Below are 17,654 nucleotides of genomic sequence, written 5' to 3'. Positions count from 1 at the left end.
AGGTAGAAACAACACATGCACTGTGCCTCTCATAAGGATCAAGACGGTACAAACCGCGACATAAGGTCCCTGTAGCAACCAAAGCAAAGTCACTTTCCCTGTCACGGACCATACATTTAGTATCCTCAAAGGAAACAACCAGCCCTCTCTTTGCAAAAGAAGACACTAAGAGAAGATTCTTCTTTATCCCAGGCACATACAATACATCCTGAAGGAGAAATTCTGAGCCATTAATGGCTGTAAGCATAACATCCCCTGTGCCCTGAACTGGATAAGAAGCATTATTTGCACACGTAACCTTTCTGCCACAAGAAGAAGGTACCATCTTGCCAAACAAATCCTTTCTGGACGTGATGTGCCTTGAGGCACCACTGTCAAAGAACCATACATCACCACTTTCACTCACACTGAGTGAATGAACCTCATTTGAGGGATCATAGCTGCAAGTAAAGAAGCACCAATCCTCTTCCACAAGGTTGACTGTGGCATCATCTTTCTTGTTATCCACATCTGAAGAGTCTTCAACTGAATTACCAGACTCTTTCTTCTTTTCCTTGGCTATCCTCTTATAACATTCATGAATATAGTGACCTGGCTTCTTGCAGTAATGGCACTTACCCTTCTTTTTAGGTTTCTGTGCATCATCCTTCTCTTTACTAGATGGCTGTCCTGATTCTGACTTAGGCTTATATGCACCAGATTTTCCTTTGCCCTTGTTCTTGGCAAAGAATGCTTGCTCACCACCTCTTTGCATGACATTTTTCCGAGTCTGCTCTTCCTGCAGCAAAAGTCCAACCAAATCCTGAAAGGATAGAGGGACTGGATTACCCCTCATGGACAAGTGAAGAGATGTATGAAAACCCAAATAAGAGCTCGGTAAAGAGTTAAGTGTAGTGGTGACCATCTCAGCATCAGAAATGATTTCATCAATATTCAAGAGCTGTTCTCTCAAATCCTGAATCTTCGTAAGATGATCCTGCATAGAATCACCCGCATCCATGCACAAGTGTGATAGTTCCCGCTTCAAAAAGGCAACTCTAGCCTCATTGCGAGCCTGATACATGTGCTCCAAAGTATCCCATGCAGCCTGAGATGTCCTGCATGAACGGATATGCGGAATAATGGACCTCTTAACTGAAAGTGCAATCAAAGAGAGTGCCTGAGCATCCGTGGAATCCCACCTAGTTTGTTCCTGTGTAGGTGCCTGAGGAGCTGGTAGTACAACCTGCTGCTTGCCATGTTGTGGAGGGGTAGCTGGGGCCACATGCATAGGCCTTGCCTCAACTCCACTTACATAATTCCACAAATTCTTTGCAACTAGCAGATTCCTGATCATAAAGCTCCACAGGGAATAGTTGGTTCCATCCAACTTATCTTCCTGGGCTAAAAACCCAAACACATCAGCGGTGTTCTGTGCCATGAGAGCAAACTGTAACCTGCAAAAGAGACTGACTGCACAAGAGTCCACAAATATTGCTGGAGACTGTCTGTTTCACACAGATAGACAGCACAGCAACAAAAGCCCCAAATTTCTGGTGGCTCAAATTTCTCTGATTCCCACAAAAAACCAGTGGGAGCTGTCACAGATTGTGCAGCAACACAAAAACAGCAAAAGCCCCAAATTTCGGACTTGATTTGCTGACAAAATTCACAGTTAAGCTCCAAAATTCAGCAGGTAGACTCACCCGAGTTGCTGCTGCAGATTGCTGAGGTACGAACTGATGCAGAAGACGGTACAGAAGGCTGTACGGACAGCAAACAGCAACCAGCAGGTGCTGTACGAAACTGTACGGACAGAAAACAGCAGATAGGGCTGTATGACAGCTGTACGGCTGCTGTACGATCAGAAAACAGCAGCAAAACTGGTCGTACAGACCTGTACGGACAGAAAAACAGCAACCAGCAGCCACACGTGCTGCACAGATGCTGTACGGCCTGTAGAAAAGCGACCAGCACTGCTTTTTGCACCAGAACAGTGCCCGAGACACACAGAAAGCAGTCGCCCAGGTCTGTAGAAGGAGGGCGACCTGTTTTTCAGCACCAGAAGCAGGCGACCAGCACAGTAGAGAGTGTTCTTCGCGACGAAAGTGCTTCACCAGCAGTAGGGAAGGCGGGAGCAGGAACAACAACCAGCTCTGATACCAATTGTGAGTGAGAGATGGTGTGGAGCACGTGAAGAAACAGAAGAAAAACGTGTGGAGACCTGGAGCAAAACGATGGAGCTCAAAATATGAAGCTAAGTTTGTTACAAAACTTAGGGCATATAATAACCCTAACTGGTGCCCGTTTCACATAACGGTAAGTTGGGCGCCTTATTGGGCGCGGGGAAAAAACCTCACTTAAAGTGAGTAAAAAGTGCCCGGCCGGTCCTAATACATTGGCCACTGCCCATAATAATGTCAGGACTTTATTTCTAACAACTCTGCTCTATATACACAAGAAGATCCCGAGATATGATACAAATGAGGTATGGGGGCTGAGGACCTATATATACCTCCCATAGAGGGCAGTCGGCCAGCATAAAGAAAGCCCATGACTGATAAAAGGTCCCACGATTGCATAAATGCAGTCGGCCAGCAAACAGGTGCCCACGACTGATGAAATCCAGTCGGCCAGCAGCCCAGTAGCCCACGACTGATCAACATGGAGTCGGCCAGCACTGGGGTGCTCCTGGCATCACCTGGCAGCCCTCCCAAGCTTTAGAAAAAATGGAAAAAATAGGGGAAAATAACGGAGAGTGGGGAAAAATGATAAAACACCTCATAAGGGCGGGCACACCCACAACAAAGGCCCTGGTGTATATATCTAGACAGGAGATGACTTCTAACAAGTTTATGGTTCCCACCCCTCTCGTTCGCAGGCCCGTGAATGGCTTCTAGCAGCTCTCCCTTCGGAGCTGCTTGTGCACTTTCAGGATACTCGTTTACTTGGTCGAGGCTTCTTCCAGGTGGACTTTTATTCTTCAGAAGCTACTTCTCAGGCTTTGGCTAGCAGCCCCTTTCCTCTTGGTCCTAGGAAGATTTTCTTCTTTCATTACCAGGTGGGCTTTGATCCAGTGGTGGAGGATCAGCGCCTTACCCCGGTCTCACTACGGTTCCCTGCTCTTCCTCAGTCCTATTGGAAGCTTACCAATGTAGTAAAGCTGAGTCGATGGAAGAAAGTCCTGTGGTGGTGGGGGGAGAGAAAGAAAGAAAGAAGGAAAGATATATTAAGCGTCTACTAAAGACCCAATGGGCCTATGAGACCAAAGTGATACAATAATTTCCATGGCATATCTCATCATGGAATGGAAAATAAACAGAAACAAAATATAAACATATCTAGCTCATTGAGGTGATACAAAACTATCCATGGAAACTCATCATGGAATGGAATGCTAGGAACATAGAAACATGAGAGCAACATCAGCCCTGAGTAGATGGTATACCACTCTTCAAAATATCAAGCATGGGGCTAATGAGGATGGCCGAGAGGTCTTTGTCACCATTTGGTCCCTTCACCAGTCTTCACCAGTGTTTCACACACTGGGTGGAACCAAGGTATGAACGGGGATTTTCCACAGAAGAAAGCTAGAGTATTTTACTGGCATGGTTTGGCCTGAAAGATGGCCATACAGCATGAGCAGCATGGAATTTTATTGAATAAATTGACTTATAATATTTATAAGTCGGTGTGTTCACACATCATCAAAGACGGGCTCAACATATTATTATTTTGGGCATGGACAGGTGGACAAAAGGAGGCGCCTAGATGAAACTTGGGCATCAAGCCAGGAAAAGCATAAAAGTTGATATTTTTGGGCTAAAACTTGGAGTACAAGCCAAGGAAAGCATAAAGTTGATATTTTTGGGCCAACCCGGTTATTTTTGGCAAAAAGGGGAAAAGTACTTCAAATATAGCTAGTCGACTTCATTAAAAGGAGCGGGGGGCTTCTCTTTTTGCCATGTGCGTCTCTCTTGGAGTTTTTCTCTCTGTCTCTCTTCTGCTGGCCAATTGCAAATTTTCTCTCTTCTCTCTTGTGCTGGCCGTACATCAGGCAGTTCTCTCTCTCTTCTGGCCTTGTCATGGGCAGATTTGGGCTTGTTTATGGAGCAGATTTGGCATGGAATTCGGGTCTGTTTTGGCCTCCGTATCGGGCTGTTTTATGGACTGATTACGAGCTGAATTCATGGGACTGTTTTGAGACAGTTTTTGGATGGCTTTTGGTGCCGTGTTTATATCTTGGCTCTAGATTGAGATCTGGGCAAGAGTTGTGCTGATGCTTTGTGGAAAATCTGGTGTTGATTGCACCCGCACCTTGATATCTTGTAAAATCTTCTGTATCAATAAAGAAGTTCCTACGGGGGCTAGCCGTTTCAGCTTAGTGCGATGGTATTGCATTCTTTATGGTTCTTCCGCTATGTTTCCATGCTGTGTTTGGTATATTTGAAGTGTTGGTCTATTATTATTTATTGTTCTGGGTAGTTCCCCTACTTGTGACAGTGGTATTAGAGCATCGGCTTTCTTGGAAGCAAGAGGCTTTCTTCCAACAATCAGAAAGAGAAAAGATCAGAAGTGGGGACTACACTGACCAACAGTTTTGCTATTGAGCTTATGGAAGCAGTCATGAGCATGAGCAGTAGACAGCTTGGTCTAAGGATTTATGGATTCACAGATTTTATCCTGGGAATATGCAGTTGGTTTTATGTACTCGGTGGAGTATGTTTTTGGCATCCCTTTATTTGGGATGCAGTGGATTTCTTGAATTTATGGATCGAGAATTTTCTATGGATTTATATCGATGGGCGAAATGCCTATAAAACTATTTGTTGCAGACATGTTTATGGAGAACCAGGATATTTATGCTTGTGGCTTATTCTTATCTTATCTTCTACACTTGAGTCCACCTCTCCTTCCAGGTCTGTGATCAGGATACCACCACAGAGTGCACGTGTTAGAGTGAACTTTAGCCCACCTCCTCTAAGGTGTGTGGTCGGAGTACCAACATGGAGTGCATGTGGTAGAGTGAACTTGAGCCCATCTCTCCTCCAAAGTGTATGTTCAGAGTACCGACATGGAGTGCATGTGGTAGAGTGGACATGACGCCTTGTTGGCTGGGGACTTATGTCTATGCCAAGGGTCATGTGATCTGGATTCACTCATGAAAGAGTGGTAGTCTTGGTGAGTGAAGCTTCGTGGAGGGGGAAACCCTGGCGGGCATGTTCATTCATGGAAGGGTGGTAACCATGGTGAGTGAATTCTATGAACTCATGGAAGGGTGGTAACCCTGGTGAGTGTCGCATGAACTCATGGAAGGGCAGTCGCCCTGGTGAGTGAAGTCTTGTGAAAGGGGAAACCTTGGCTAGCATGTATGGTTTCATGGAAGGGTTGTTGCCCTGGTGAACCATATGGCTTGGGCATGCGTATGGATCATAGGGGTGGTGCCCTTATGCAGTCCAATGGCATGACAAGATGTTTTGTGGCTATGTATGCTGCTTCTTTATTTTTGCGGGTACTTAAAGCTACTTATGAGTTTATGGATATTTGGGACGCAGTTGGCTCTTGTGCCCGTGTAACATGCGGAAGCTCTGGGGAGTCTTCTTTCAGCCCTAAACACTCTTGGAAACCTTCTGATGCAAAACGCACCATCTGATGCAAAAGCACAGGTAGACAGAGAGTAGAGAGAGAGAGAGAGAAGTGCTGGAAATTCAGTATATACTATGGTACAAAAAGGTACATATCTTGCAGCCCTTGGTTGCCTTCATAAAAAGGTGGTAAAACACCAAAACCTGTCCCCTATGGGACCTCTAGTGATCCCAACCCCTAGTGGGTTTGAATGAATAAGACATTGAGCAAGGGGGGCTATTTATAGCCCCTTGGAATAAATGGTGAACTGGCCGACTGCTGGTCGGCCAGTTCATACTTCATTAATACCCTTTTTAAGCACAGCCGACTGGATATCCTCCTGCGCATGCTGCTTGTGTATGATGCGCCTGCTGCCCACTCTTTGCTGACGTCAGCCGACAGCTCTTCTGGCAGCCAGCATCCTCTGTCCTGCAACCGACAGCCCTCTGATCCATGCTTTGCTCCAAGTCCTGCTCCATGTCCATCTTCTACTGGTTCATGGTCTTTATCTGTTGCCTCTTCTGGATCTAGCCCTGGAAATGTCCATGGCATCTGTGATGCACATGACATCCCCCTCTGCTAAACTTGATGACGGGAATCCAACCTGCTCTTGGATGACTGTCATCATCCCAATCCTGTCCCGAAGTCCCTCTGTCATCATCCATCCCTGGCAAACCTTTTTCTCTGAAAATCCGGTCTGTTCTCCAAACCACTCTGTCTTTGATGAAGATCTATGCATCTGGTCTTCCTCTAGTCCACAATCCATTCCTGCCCTGACTCTGAACACGGTCTTGGTCTTCATTCCTGGAACTGAGTCTGGCACTCTCACATCACCCTTGGAGGATCAACCTCCCTTGGGACTGTTACCTGAGAACCTATCTGGCTCACGGAACTGCCATCCCCATCTGGCACTGTGGAACACCACCGACAAACCTCCTGGGAGTTCTTCCCCATATGTGTTCTTGCCTTGGGCTTTGAATCCGTGTACTTTCCTGTACCTTGGACCTGTACACCATCATCTGGGACTGAATCAGTGATTAGCTTGGCTGAGCCTGATGCTCTGATACCAATGTAACATGCGGAAGCTCTGGGGAGTCTTCTTTCAGCCCTAAACACTCTTGGAAACCTTCTGATGCAAAACGCACCATCTGATGCAAAAACGCAGGTAGAGAGAGAGAGAGAGAGAGAGAGAGAGAGAGAGAGAGAGAGAGAGAGAGAGAGAGAGAGAGAGAGAGAGAGAGAGTGCTGGAAATTCAGTATATACTATGGTACAAAAAGGTACATATCTTGCAGCCCTTGGCTGCCTTCATAAAAAGGTGGTAAAACCAGAGTCACACGGGGACGCGGGGACGGCCCTTAGGGACGCGGGACGCGGGTCGCGGGGACGGGGACGACCGGGGACGGGGGGGGACGCGCAGGGGACGCCGTGCAGAATGGGGACGCATACAGTCGTCCCGGGGACGCGTTCCCGAAACGCGGGACGGGCAGGGGACGCAGATAGGGGACGTAGACAGGGGTTATAAATGGTCAGAAAATGGCCAGAAACGGCCAGAAACGGGCAAATTTCCAGCTATGAAAGAATGCACACTTTAGGACTTTTCTCCACACTCAAGTTTGAAGCTTCAAGCCTCATTGCTCAAGCCTCAAGCTTCCAAAGTTCCAAGTTCCATTGTCCAAGCCTCAAGGCCCAAGTGGCAAGTTAGCCCTCTCTCTCTCTCTATACTATCTACATTGTGCCAACTTCCAAGCCATCTCTCTCTCTCTCTCTCTCTCTCTCTCCAAGTTCCATGATCCATCCCTCTTGAGACTTGCAAGCCTCAAGAGTCAAGCGGCAACTTGCAACTCTCTATTGCACCCTTCTTCCCTCTCTCTCACACTATCATCATTCATGGCATCTCAAGGTGAAGGCGCCGCCGCCACATCTTCCGTTGCGAGCTCTTCACGAAGGAGGCCGGCGGTGCACACATGGTCATGGTGGGATGAGGTCCACTACACTAGTCGTGGAGTGGGCGGTGGTTCAAGGGCATGGAATTGCATGATCTATTGTGATCTATGATTCTATCATCTATGATCTATCTAGTATCTCTATTTTGTACCCACTCTTTTTTGTAACCCTCACTGCCCATGAGGCATGTACTTATCTCTTTGTATCTATCAGACTATCAATCACATAATCAGTGTGCCATCGATGTTTTATTAGCGCATTTTGCTCAAAATGACTCTTGTTTTTTTGTCTATTCGGTGTAAAATTTTGTTCAAAGTGTGTCTCTATATGTATGTCATGCATACAACTCCTAAATTGCTTTTAAAAAAGAGGTTTTTTTTTGCCGTTCCGGACCCCGTCCCCGGGACGGCACTTCCCCCTCCCCCTCCCCGTCCCCGTCCCCGTCCCCCGTCCCCGTCCCCCGTCCCCATGTGACTCTGGGTAAAACACCAAAACCTGTCCCCTATGGGACCTCTAGTGATCCCAACCCCTAGTGGGTTTGAATGAATAAGACATTGAGCAAGGGGGGCTATTTATAGCCCCTTGGAATAAATGGTGAACTGGCCGACTGCTGGTCGGCCAGTTCATACTTCATTAATACCCTTTTTAAGCACAGCCGACTGGATATCCTCCTGCGCATGTTGCTTGTGTATGATGCGCCTGCTGCCCACTCTTTGCTGACGTCAGCCGACAGCTCTTCTGGCAGCCAGCATCCTCTGTCCTGCAGCCGACAGCCCTCTGATCCATGCTTTGCTCCAAGTCCTGCTCCATGTCCATCTTCTACTGGTTCATGGTCTTTATCTGTTTGCCTCTTCTGGATCTAGCCCTGGAAATGTCCATGGCATCTGTGATGCACATGACAGCCCGTGTCTAGTTATATTATGGAATTATGGATATTTGAGACAGTGGCTCTTGTGCCTGTGTCTACATATTTATATTTGGCTCTTGTGCCTGTCTAGTTATTATCCGGTTTATGGAATTATGGATATTTGAGACACAGTTGGCTCTTATGCCTGTGTCTAGTTATTATTAGAGTTGTTGACTTGGGATATGGATAAAGTTTCGATACGGTTGGATCTTGTGCCCGTATCTGACTTGGGATCATGGATCTGGATTTATGCCTATAATGCTAGAATTATGAAATATTTCGGATTGGCAGTGCATCGGCTAAGTGGCATCAGGTTTATACAATTGCGGACAACTGCTTTATAAGACGGAGGGGATGCCACCATTTGGTCCCTTCACCAGTCTTGACCAATGTTTCACACACTGGGCAGAACCAAGGTGTGAACGGGGATTTTCCACAGAAGAAAGCTAGAGCATTTTACTGGCATGGTTTGGCCTAAAAGATGGCCATACAGCATGAGCAGCATGGGATTTTATTCAATAAAGTGACTTATAATATTTAAAGTCGATGTGTTCACACATCAGTAAAGATAGGTTGGACATATTATTATCTTGGGCATGGACAAGTGGACAAAAAGAGGCGCCTAGATGAAACTTAGGCATCAAGCCAGGAAAAGCATAAAAGTTGATATTTTTGGGCTAAAACTTGGAGTACAAGCCAAGGAAAGCATAAAGTTGATATTTTTGGGCCAACCCGGTTATTTTTGGCAAAAAGGGGAAAAGTAGTTCAAAGATAGCTAGTCGACTTCATAAAAGGAGCTGGGGGCTTCTCTTTTTGCCATGCGCATCCCTCTTGGAGTTTTTTTTTCTCTCTCTCTCCTCTGCTGGCCGACTACAGACTTTCTCTCTTCTCTCTTGCGCTGGCCGTACAGCAGGCAGTTCTCTCTCTCTTCTGGCCTTGTCATGGGCAGATTTCGGCCTGTTTATGGAGTAGATTTTGGGGCTGATTTGGCACAGAATTCAAGTCTGTTTTGGGCTCTGTACTGGTCTGTTTTATGGACTGATTATGAGCTGAATTCATGGGACTGTTTTGAGGCAGTTCTCTCTCTCTTCTGGCCTTGTCATGGGCAGATTTCGGCCTGTTTATGGAGTAGATTTTGGGGCTGATTTGGCACAGAATTCAAGTCTGTTTTGGGCTCTGTACTGGTCTGTTTTATGGACTGATTATGAGCTGAATTCATGGGACTGTTTTGAGACAGTTTTTGGATGGCTTTTGGTGCCGTGTTTATATCTTGGCTCTAGATTGAGATCTGGGCAAGAGTTGTGCTGATGCTTTGTGGAATATCCAGTGCTAATTGCATCCGCACCTTGTTATCTTGTAAAATCTTCTCTATCAATAAAGAAGTTCCTACGGGGGGCTGGCCGTTCCGGCTCAGTGCGGTGTTATTGTATTCTTTATGGTTCTTCTGCTATGTTTCCATGCTCTGTTTGGTATATTTGAAGTGTTGGTCTATTATTATTTATTGTTTCGGGTAGTTCCCCTACTTGTGACAGTCCACCTCAACGATGTCAGGTGGAAAGGTAGCTCGATGGCGGTGGAGCATGTCCTCGATTTGAAGCTGATGAGAGAAAGAAAGAAAGAAAGAAAGATATATTAAGCGTCTACTAAAGACCCAATGGGCCTATGAGACCAAAGTGGTACAATAATGTCCATGGCATATCTCATCATGGAATGGAAAATAAAACAGAATGAAAACATAAATATAGCTATCGCATTGGGGTGATACAAAACTGTCCATGGAAACTCGTCATGGAATACTAAGAACATAAAAACATGGGAGCAACATCAACTCCGAGTAGATGGTATACCACTCTCCAAAATGTCAAGCATGGGTGTTGACAAGTATGGCCGAGAGGTCTCCCTCAGCTATGTCATGTGGAAAGGTAGCTCGATGGTGGTGGAGCATGTCCTGGTGGATCTGGAGTTGATGAGGTGATCGTGGCCGATGGGGCCACGCTGGAGTGCAGAGACTCGGTCCGAGGTAACTCCTCTCGGGCGAGGTAGGTCCAGAGCAGCTCGTGGAGGGTCCACAAGATCCACTATGTCGGTGTCCTCCACCTCCTGGGTCAGGAAGAAACTGGTGATGGTTGGCTGCTGAGGTAGGGGGTGGGGTGGCTGGGGCTTGTGTCTCAAGAAGGTGTCCCTATGTCTGCGGAGCTCAAGCAGGAAGAGGCCCAGGCAACGTTGCTCGTGGAAGTCAATAATCTTGGAGAGTGGACCGAATCCCTCATGAAATAGATAGTGAAACCTCCCGTGGATCTCATAGTATACTTAGCAGCGGCATATGTAATGCTCCTCTGTCTTGACCTCTGTGTGGCATAGTTGGCAGATCCTCTCCTCTGTGGGTGTCCGTACGAGCTTCCCGGCTCTGAAGATGTGCTCAGCTCTACCTATCTCCACTCTGAGGCGGTGGGAAGAAACCCGTATCTGGCCAATCGCAATCCGCATGGCATGGGACATGTGAACACTCAAGTAGCCCGGCTCCTAGATGAATCCATCCTCAGTGAGTGTGAGGAAGTGGTCTCTGTAAAAGTGCATCTTTGTGGGGAGCTCTGGGGTGTGATCCATGTGCAATGTGTGTAGAGGCTTAGAAGATCTGACTGGATAACCTGGTTGGTATCGTCGTGAGACCGCTGGAAAAAAGGGGAGTCCAAACTGTACTGAAGGGGGGGTAGGCGGTCCATGCAGAGCCCATATACTGAGAACCAAGTGGAAACTAGTGCATACCATACTCCAGAGTGTCCCTCAAGTGCTAGCTGTCTGGTGGACTCCAGGGCAAGCCTCGGGTACTTGTGGGGATCCATGTGATTGATGCGATGAAGGTATGTGACTGTCTGGAAGAGTGCCTCCACTACCATCGGGGCTGCAGCAAACTCTGCCTGGATAATTTGGTGTGGGATTGATGGTTTGCTGCGGCATACGGGAGAACATCATGACCTGGGGCCTCTCAACTCGCTGCCAATCCTCATCGGATAAATCTGGCCCCCAGAAAGCTGCTCCATACATCAAGGTTGGTGTGACGAGGGTGTCAAAAAGCCAACCCTTCGTCCTGGGGTCTTGGAAATGTGCTTGGAAGCATTGCCGCTCAAGTAAGCTCAAGGCTGCATATCCCCGCGTCACTCTAGCATGTGCTGCGGGAAGCATGGTAAAGCTTGGGCCACTGAAAGTGACACCAAGGTAGACATAGGATGAGACAATCTCCACAGGTTCCCCTCTATATGTGAAGCTCAAAGTCATATAAGGCATCCAATTGTCTCTGAGGTCCCGCTGAGTGCAAAAGTCATATAAGGCATCCAATTGTCTCTGAAGCCCTTCGGCTGAGTCTGAGAGGAGGACGATGTCATCTGCATAAAGTAGTATGGGGATCAATATGCCTGCCAGTGTGGGACCAGCCCCCGGTAATCCATCAATGAAGCTCGAGATCTCATCAATGTAGAGGCCGAAAAGAGTGGGTGATAGAGGGCAGCCCTGCTTCACCCCAATGGTGCTGGAAATCTCCTGTGATGTACCTCCTGGGGCTCTCACTCGTCCGGTGACAGACTCAGAGAGGGCGATGATGCTCCAAACCATGTCAGATGGGACTCCGATCTCTTGTAGACGGTGTAAGAGGCGGGCTCGGGGTACAGTATCAAAAGCTTTGTGGAAATCCACAAAGCAGCAGTAAATCCTCTGGTGTCGTGCTCTACCCTCCTCAATGATGGCACGGAGGGTGAAGATGTGGTCAAGGGTAGAGTACCTCCTCCGAAAGCCTGCCTGTCCTGAGGCTATGCATCCGTGGCTCTCTGCAAATGAACTGAGCTCCGCCTCTAGCACTGATCCGTAGAGTTTGGCCAATCATGATCGTCCTGTAGTTATTAGGATCAAGTGGATCTCCGGCTTTGAGGATTGGGCTGATGGTGTTGGTGGACCAAGAGGGTGGAAATCCTTCACAAAGGGCTCTATTGAACATGTAGGCTAGTAGGGGCGCTAGGGTATCATGGGCATGCGAGATGTACTCGGGAGTGAGTCCCTCATGATCTTGGGCTCGCCCATTGCGTAGTCTACGAAGGGCCTTGAGGACCATGCCCTTTGTGAAGAAGGTGGAGGTGGTGGGGCGGGGGTCTGGTGGTGGGGGATATGATAGAGGGAGCATGCATAGGAGTGCCATGTGTCTGGGCAGGTGATAGGTGTGGGAGGGTGATGTTCTCGGAGTTTCCTCCATGCCTCTTTGCAGTTCGACCCTAAGAAAAGTTGGTATAACTCATACTCTTTCCGAGCATAGAACTCCCGTTTCTTGCATTGGGTGAGCCGTTGAGAAATCCGTTGCGCTTGGCGCTTTGTGATTTGCCCAATCCGTACCTCATGCTTAAGACGGGAGTGTGTGGCCCGACATTCGTCATCATACCAACAGTTCTGGGGCATGGAACCGCAAGGTGGCTTGGCGGTAGACCGCCGCGTGCAGATGAAAGAAGCTGTGGCGGATGTGTGGAGTATGGTGGTGAGTTGTGTTGTGAGGGTGGATAGGGGGACAGTAGGTTCCACATCTTGGAGTTGGCGGTAGATGTGGTTGGAGTAAACAAGGTCAAGCTCGTGATCAAAGAGGACCTGAGTGTAATGTGAGATGGGGGGAGGTGGTGGAGGGACGGGTGGTGTGCAGGTAAGAGTGAAATAGAGGTAGGCATGGTTAGCTTCAAAAGGGGGTGGCAGAATGGAGAAGTCAGGGATAATGTGTGCCAAAGCCGGAGATCCCATAAGGTAGTCCACAGTGCTAGTACCTCCTGAGCGAGGGAAGGAGGTGAGGGCGCCGGAGGAGGGCCATTGGGACATCCCGTTATAGATAACGATACCATGTGCAGCTCCCAGCTCTAAGAAATATCTCCCGAACACTCTGACCTCCTCACGGTCTTGTGATGATCACTGTAGCCCTGTGTCAGTGATGTCCAGCTCCTAAAGTCTGATAGGGTCGTCTAGATCGAGTAGTGGGACTTGCTGACTTCCTGTCCTGGCGTTGAAATCCCCGAGTAGGAGGACTTCCCCCAACTCTGAGAACTCCATGATATCCTCATATAATGGTAAGTACGGTGACTGGCCATGTTGTGCGGCGTAAGGGGAGTGGCGTGGTGCAAAATAACACACAGCAATGTGGATGACTCTGTCTCACTGCTAAGTTGTAGCCGCACCCAAAGATATCGTGCATCCTCGTCCTTCCGGACAATGCTGAGAATGTGTCGGAGATGGGATCTAAAAAAGACAGCTACCCCCCCCCCCTCTCGCCACGTACTCCTCCTGATGTGCGGGTTTCGCCTCGAAAAGCCGACTCCCACTCATACCCGGCTATGTATGGTAAGCCCCTCTCAGGGATCTGATGAGTCTCTGTAAAAAAAAAAATTTGACATCCCTGCTTGTGAGAATCTCGCTCAAGCCTCCTGGATCCGACCACAGCATGCCATTGCAGTTCCATAATGCCAACCCCAGGTGTTTTGTCTCATAGACCCCGCGTCCCTATTTGGGACGGCGCTCAGTGATAATGACTCTACCATCTCTGAAGAGAAATGAAATGAAATGAAATGTTATATTACCGTCTTCAAAAGGCCAAAGTGACCCATGAGACCAAAGTTACAACCATGTGATATCTGATACACTGTCTGGAAAAGAAAAGAAAGAACTGAAGGTAAGTAGAGAGAGAGAGAGAGACAGAGATGTGACAAAGCTCAAGAGATAGAGTATTGCGCGACTCAAGGATGATTAGATTGATAGATGTGTAGTTTACTTATGAAGTACAATGCTTTTGTAGGCTAGGGAGTAGCCTTATCTTTTGACACATAGCTGGACACATCACATTCTGGAAACGCACGCGCACACACACACATACTAATGACACATGGCACACTTATTATCCTATGATTCATAGGGAGTTTTCACATGCTCATAACAAGTACACTCATATAGAGGGTGTTCATACCTAAGAGGGCATTCCCACCTACTAGACTCCAAATATCCAACACTGATGTGGCAGGTCGTGAACATGTGTTTATATTGGTTGACCACCAGTAGTCGTGTGTATATATACAATCATCATAATCATTTGCACTCAAGGATAGAGCCATGCAGATACCTGGTGAGGAGAGCATATGCACTATGTGCCAACGGGACGTCGAGTCAGAGGAGCACTTCATATACAGATGCACCGTATATTATGAGATTCGAGGGAGGTTCCTCTGTCTCTTCAGAGAGGGGTTTGGACCCTTATCTAGGATCATGGATTACCCAGATCAGTGGTGCTTAGGCCTCTTCCAACTAGAGCCTCATCGCCACAACGACTCACTGATTAGGGAGTCGAGACCCCGTGGGAGATGTCCACCCTAGCCTAGGCAACCATCACTCAATTCTTCCGACCACAAGAGGATACCGCACCAGCCATGGATGACATACCCACAGCCTCATCGAGCCACACACTCTCGAGTGCTCGTCCCCCCATTGGACCCCACTTTGGTGTGACTCTAGATGAGGCCACAGCACTAAAGTGAGCGCGACGTCCTAGACTCCTTGGACCTCGCCAGCAACATAGACATCAGCCCCAACTTGAGGAGATCTTGGAGAGGCACAAAGCCACCTTCCCACGCCCAGCAGATTTGCAGAGCCTTCTATAGGCTAACCCCATACTTGATATCCTTGATGGGCCGCTCCTCCTATAGGGGGGTTAGCTTCATAGACTGTATGACGATGATGGTCCCATTTTGTATCATATGGCTCGGATTTGACATTCCGAGCTCATAGCTCTAGTCTTTGTTTTCTTTTGTACCATGATGAGATTATATGGACACAACTGTATCACTTTTGGTCTCATAGATCCAATGGGTTTGGTGAAGACGTTTAATATAACATTCTTTCTTTCCTTCTCTCTTTCTCTCACTCTCTCTTTTTCATCATACGCCCATGCTACATGGACACACATCTGTCATTTGGGGTGAAATGTGCGATTGGATAGATCCGCACCTCATCCCATCAGTTGAGAGTGGAGACAACCAGATATGGGCCGGGGGTAGGGACAAGATATGCTAGCTTTTTTCATACAGAGGTTGAGATTGACAAAGTGCCAAACAATGAAAGAGAATTGAAGTTCACAAATACAGGATGCACAGGAACTGAAGGAAGATCATATACACCAAAAGGTGGTTACAAAGCTGGAGTAGGCAGCACGAGGCACATCGTAGGTGCAGCCAAGATCCTAGAATATGCGGGAAATGAGATGATACAACTGAGGGCAAAGCCCATGCTTATATAGCACCTATAGAGCCCAGTCGGCCAGCATAAAGCAGGCCGATTGGAGCATAAAATAGAACATGCCAGAAAAAGGTGTCAAAAATGTGGGAAAAATCCAAAAAATATGGGAAAATTTCCTAGGCTGGGAGAGGTTCTCTAGAGGTGCAGAAATAGTGGGGAAGCACCCAGAACAATGGAGATGACCCCTCCAACAGAGACAGAGGCCAGCTATATATTCCGATTGCCCAGTATACTATGAGATCAGAGGGAGGTTTCATTGCCTCTTTCGGGATGGATTTGGACTACTTTCCAGGATCATGGATTTCCCAGACCAAAGATGCCTAGGACTCTTCTTTTTGGAGCTCCACAGACACAGGGTGTCTTTATTGCGGCCCAACCCAGCTAAATCTGCCCGAGGACCAGTACAGAGAACTCTCACTGACTTCTTCTTGACTAGAGTTCCGAGAGCAGATCCACCCACTACACTCGATCTCCAAGTTGATGCACGAGCCCGGCAGAGAGGAGTGACAATAGACACAGCTATCGAGCTAGGACTTTCTCCCGTCGGCTCAGCTTTACTACAGTGGGTACCATAATGTAGCGCCCTATGCGGGATATTTTAAGGTGATGTAAGAGCTTGATGCTCTTTGTATTGGGATCAACTTTGGCATTTCAGCTCTTGTTCCTTTCTAGTACCCATGATGATGTATTCCATGGACATGATGTTCATGTAATCTTTTGGTCTCATAGGTCATTTTGGCATTTTGTAGACATTAATATAACTTTCTTTCTTTCTTTCTTTCTCCTCCATCTCTTTCACTCTGTGAAGCACCATGTAATCACAATAGACCCGGTCACTTTATAATAGATGAGGAACACTGCGTCTTTCCCAAACAGGTTTGTGCACACCCCCGTCCACAATAAATCCAAGCATTGTCGAGGCAAACCAAACAATGTCACAAATAAAATAAATGTCACGGCACGCATATGAATGCATGATGCACGTGTAGCTGGGAGGATCGCCCATCTGCTTTCTTGTACTTCCAGATATTCTGCGTGCCATCTCGGTACCCCATGTGCATATGGCCAGAATCCTCACAGGCACCATGTGTACATGTTTACATGGCCAGAATCCACATATATATTGTGGATATCACCTGACCCAACAACCACCTTGGCCCCCTTTGGGCATCCACACAGAAGTACAAAAATATCAATCCCCTCCAGGTAACCACATTGAAGTCCAAAAATGTATCCAATAAGCCATCACGAGCATCCACATCAGCCACCCATGCGGGCACTGCTGCATCGACATCAGCTTATGCCAGCTGTACACATAGGCCATATTTGTCTCCCAGAGAGTCTTGAGGCACCCATCACGAGCATCCACATCAGCGGACACTGCTGCATCTACATCAGCTTATACCAGCTGTACACATAGGCCATATTCGTGTCCCAGAGAGTCTTGAGCAACCAGGCCTGCTCCAACTTACATGCCAGACGTCCCCAACCCAGAGTGTCGAGGATCTACACCACACAAAGATAAATCCATGAGATTCTCTGACGACATGACATGCCTTCGCCATGCCGTCAAGAGGCTTATGGAGTCATGTTTCAGTTTTCAGTTATCATGTTCTTTTTTAGTTTTTCCATGGCATTGTGTATACCCATGGTATCATTGTACCATTCATGGTTTCATAGGCGCTTCGGGTCTTTTGTAGACGTCAATATATCTTTCTTTCTTTCTCAGTCACTTAAATTTCAATGACCTTTCTCTTTCTTTCTTTCTTTCTTTTGTCGATTCACAAAGGTCTCCTGCCTGACTTTTACTACATTGTACATAGTTGTGGGACAGTGAGGGAAGAATTAGTATCAAACATGCCCCAGCTGTTTTTAAGTCTCAAGTGTCTTTACAAT

At 47.4% G+C, this 17,654-nt stretch overlaps 1 protein-coding gene across 2 annotated transcripts in view; it reads left to right on the top strand.

Annotated features, from left to right (window-relative positions):
• Positions 1 to 17,654, top strand: part of LOC147610705 (protein NEDD1-like) — a 62,539-nt gene that overhangs the window by 9,310 nt on the left and 35,575 nt on the right. The window lies entirely within an intron of this gene.

This window comes from Cibotium barometz, chromosome 48 (assembly GCF_041138505.1).
Source record: "Cibotium barometz isolate CiBa-2024 chromosome 48, ASM4113850v1, whole genome shotgun sequence".
In the NCBI taxonomy this organism is placed as follows: Eukaryota; Viridiplantae; Streptophyta; class Polypodiopsida; order Cyatheales; family Cibotiaceae; genus Cibotium; species Cibotium barometz.
The sequence above is the reverse complement of the archived record's forward strand: the minus strand, read 5'-3'. Positions and strand labels throughout refer to the sequence as shown.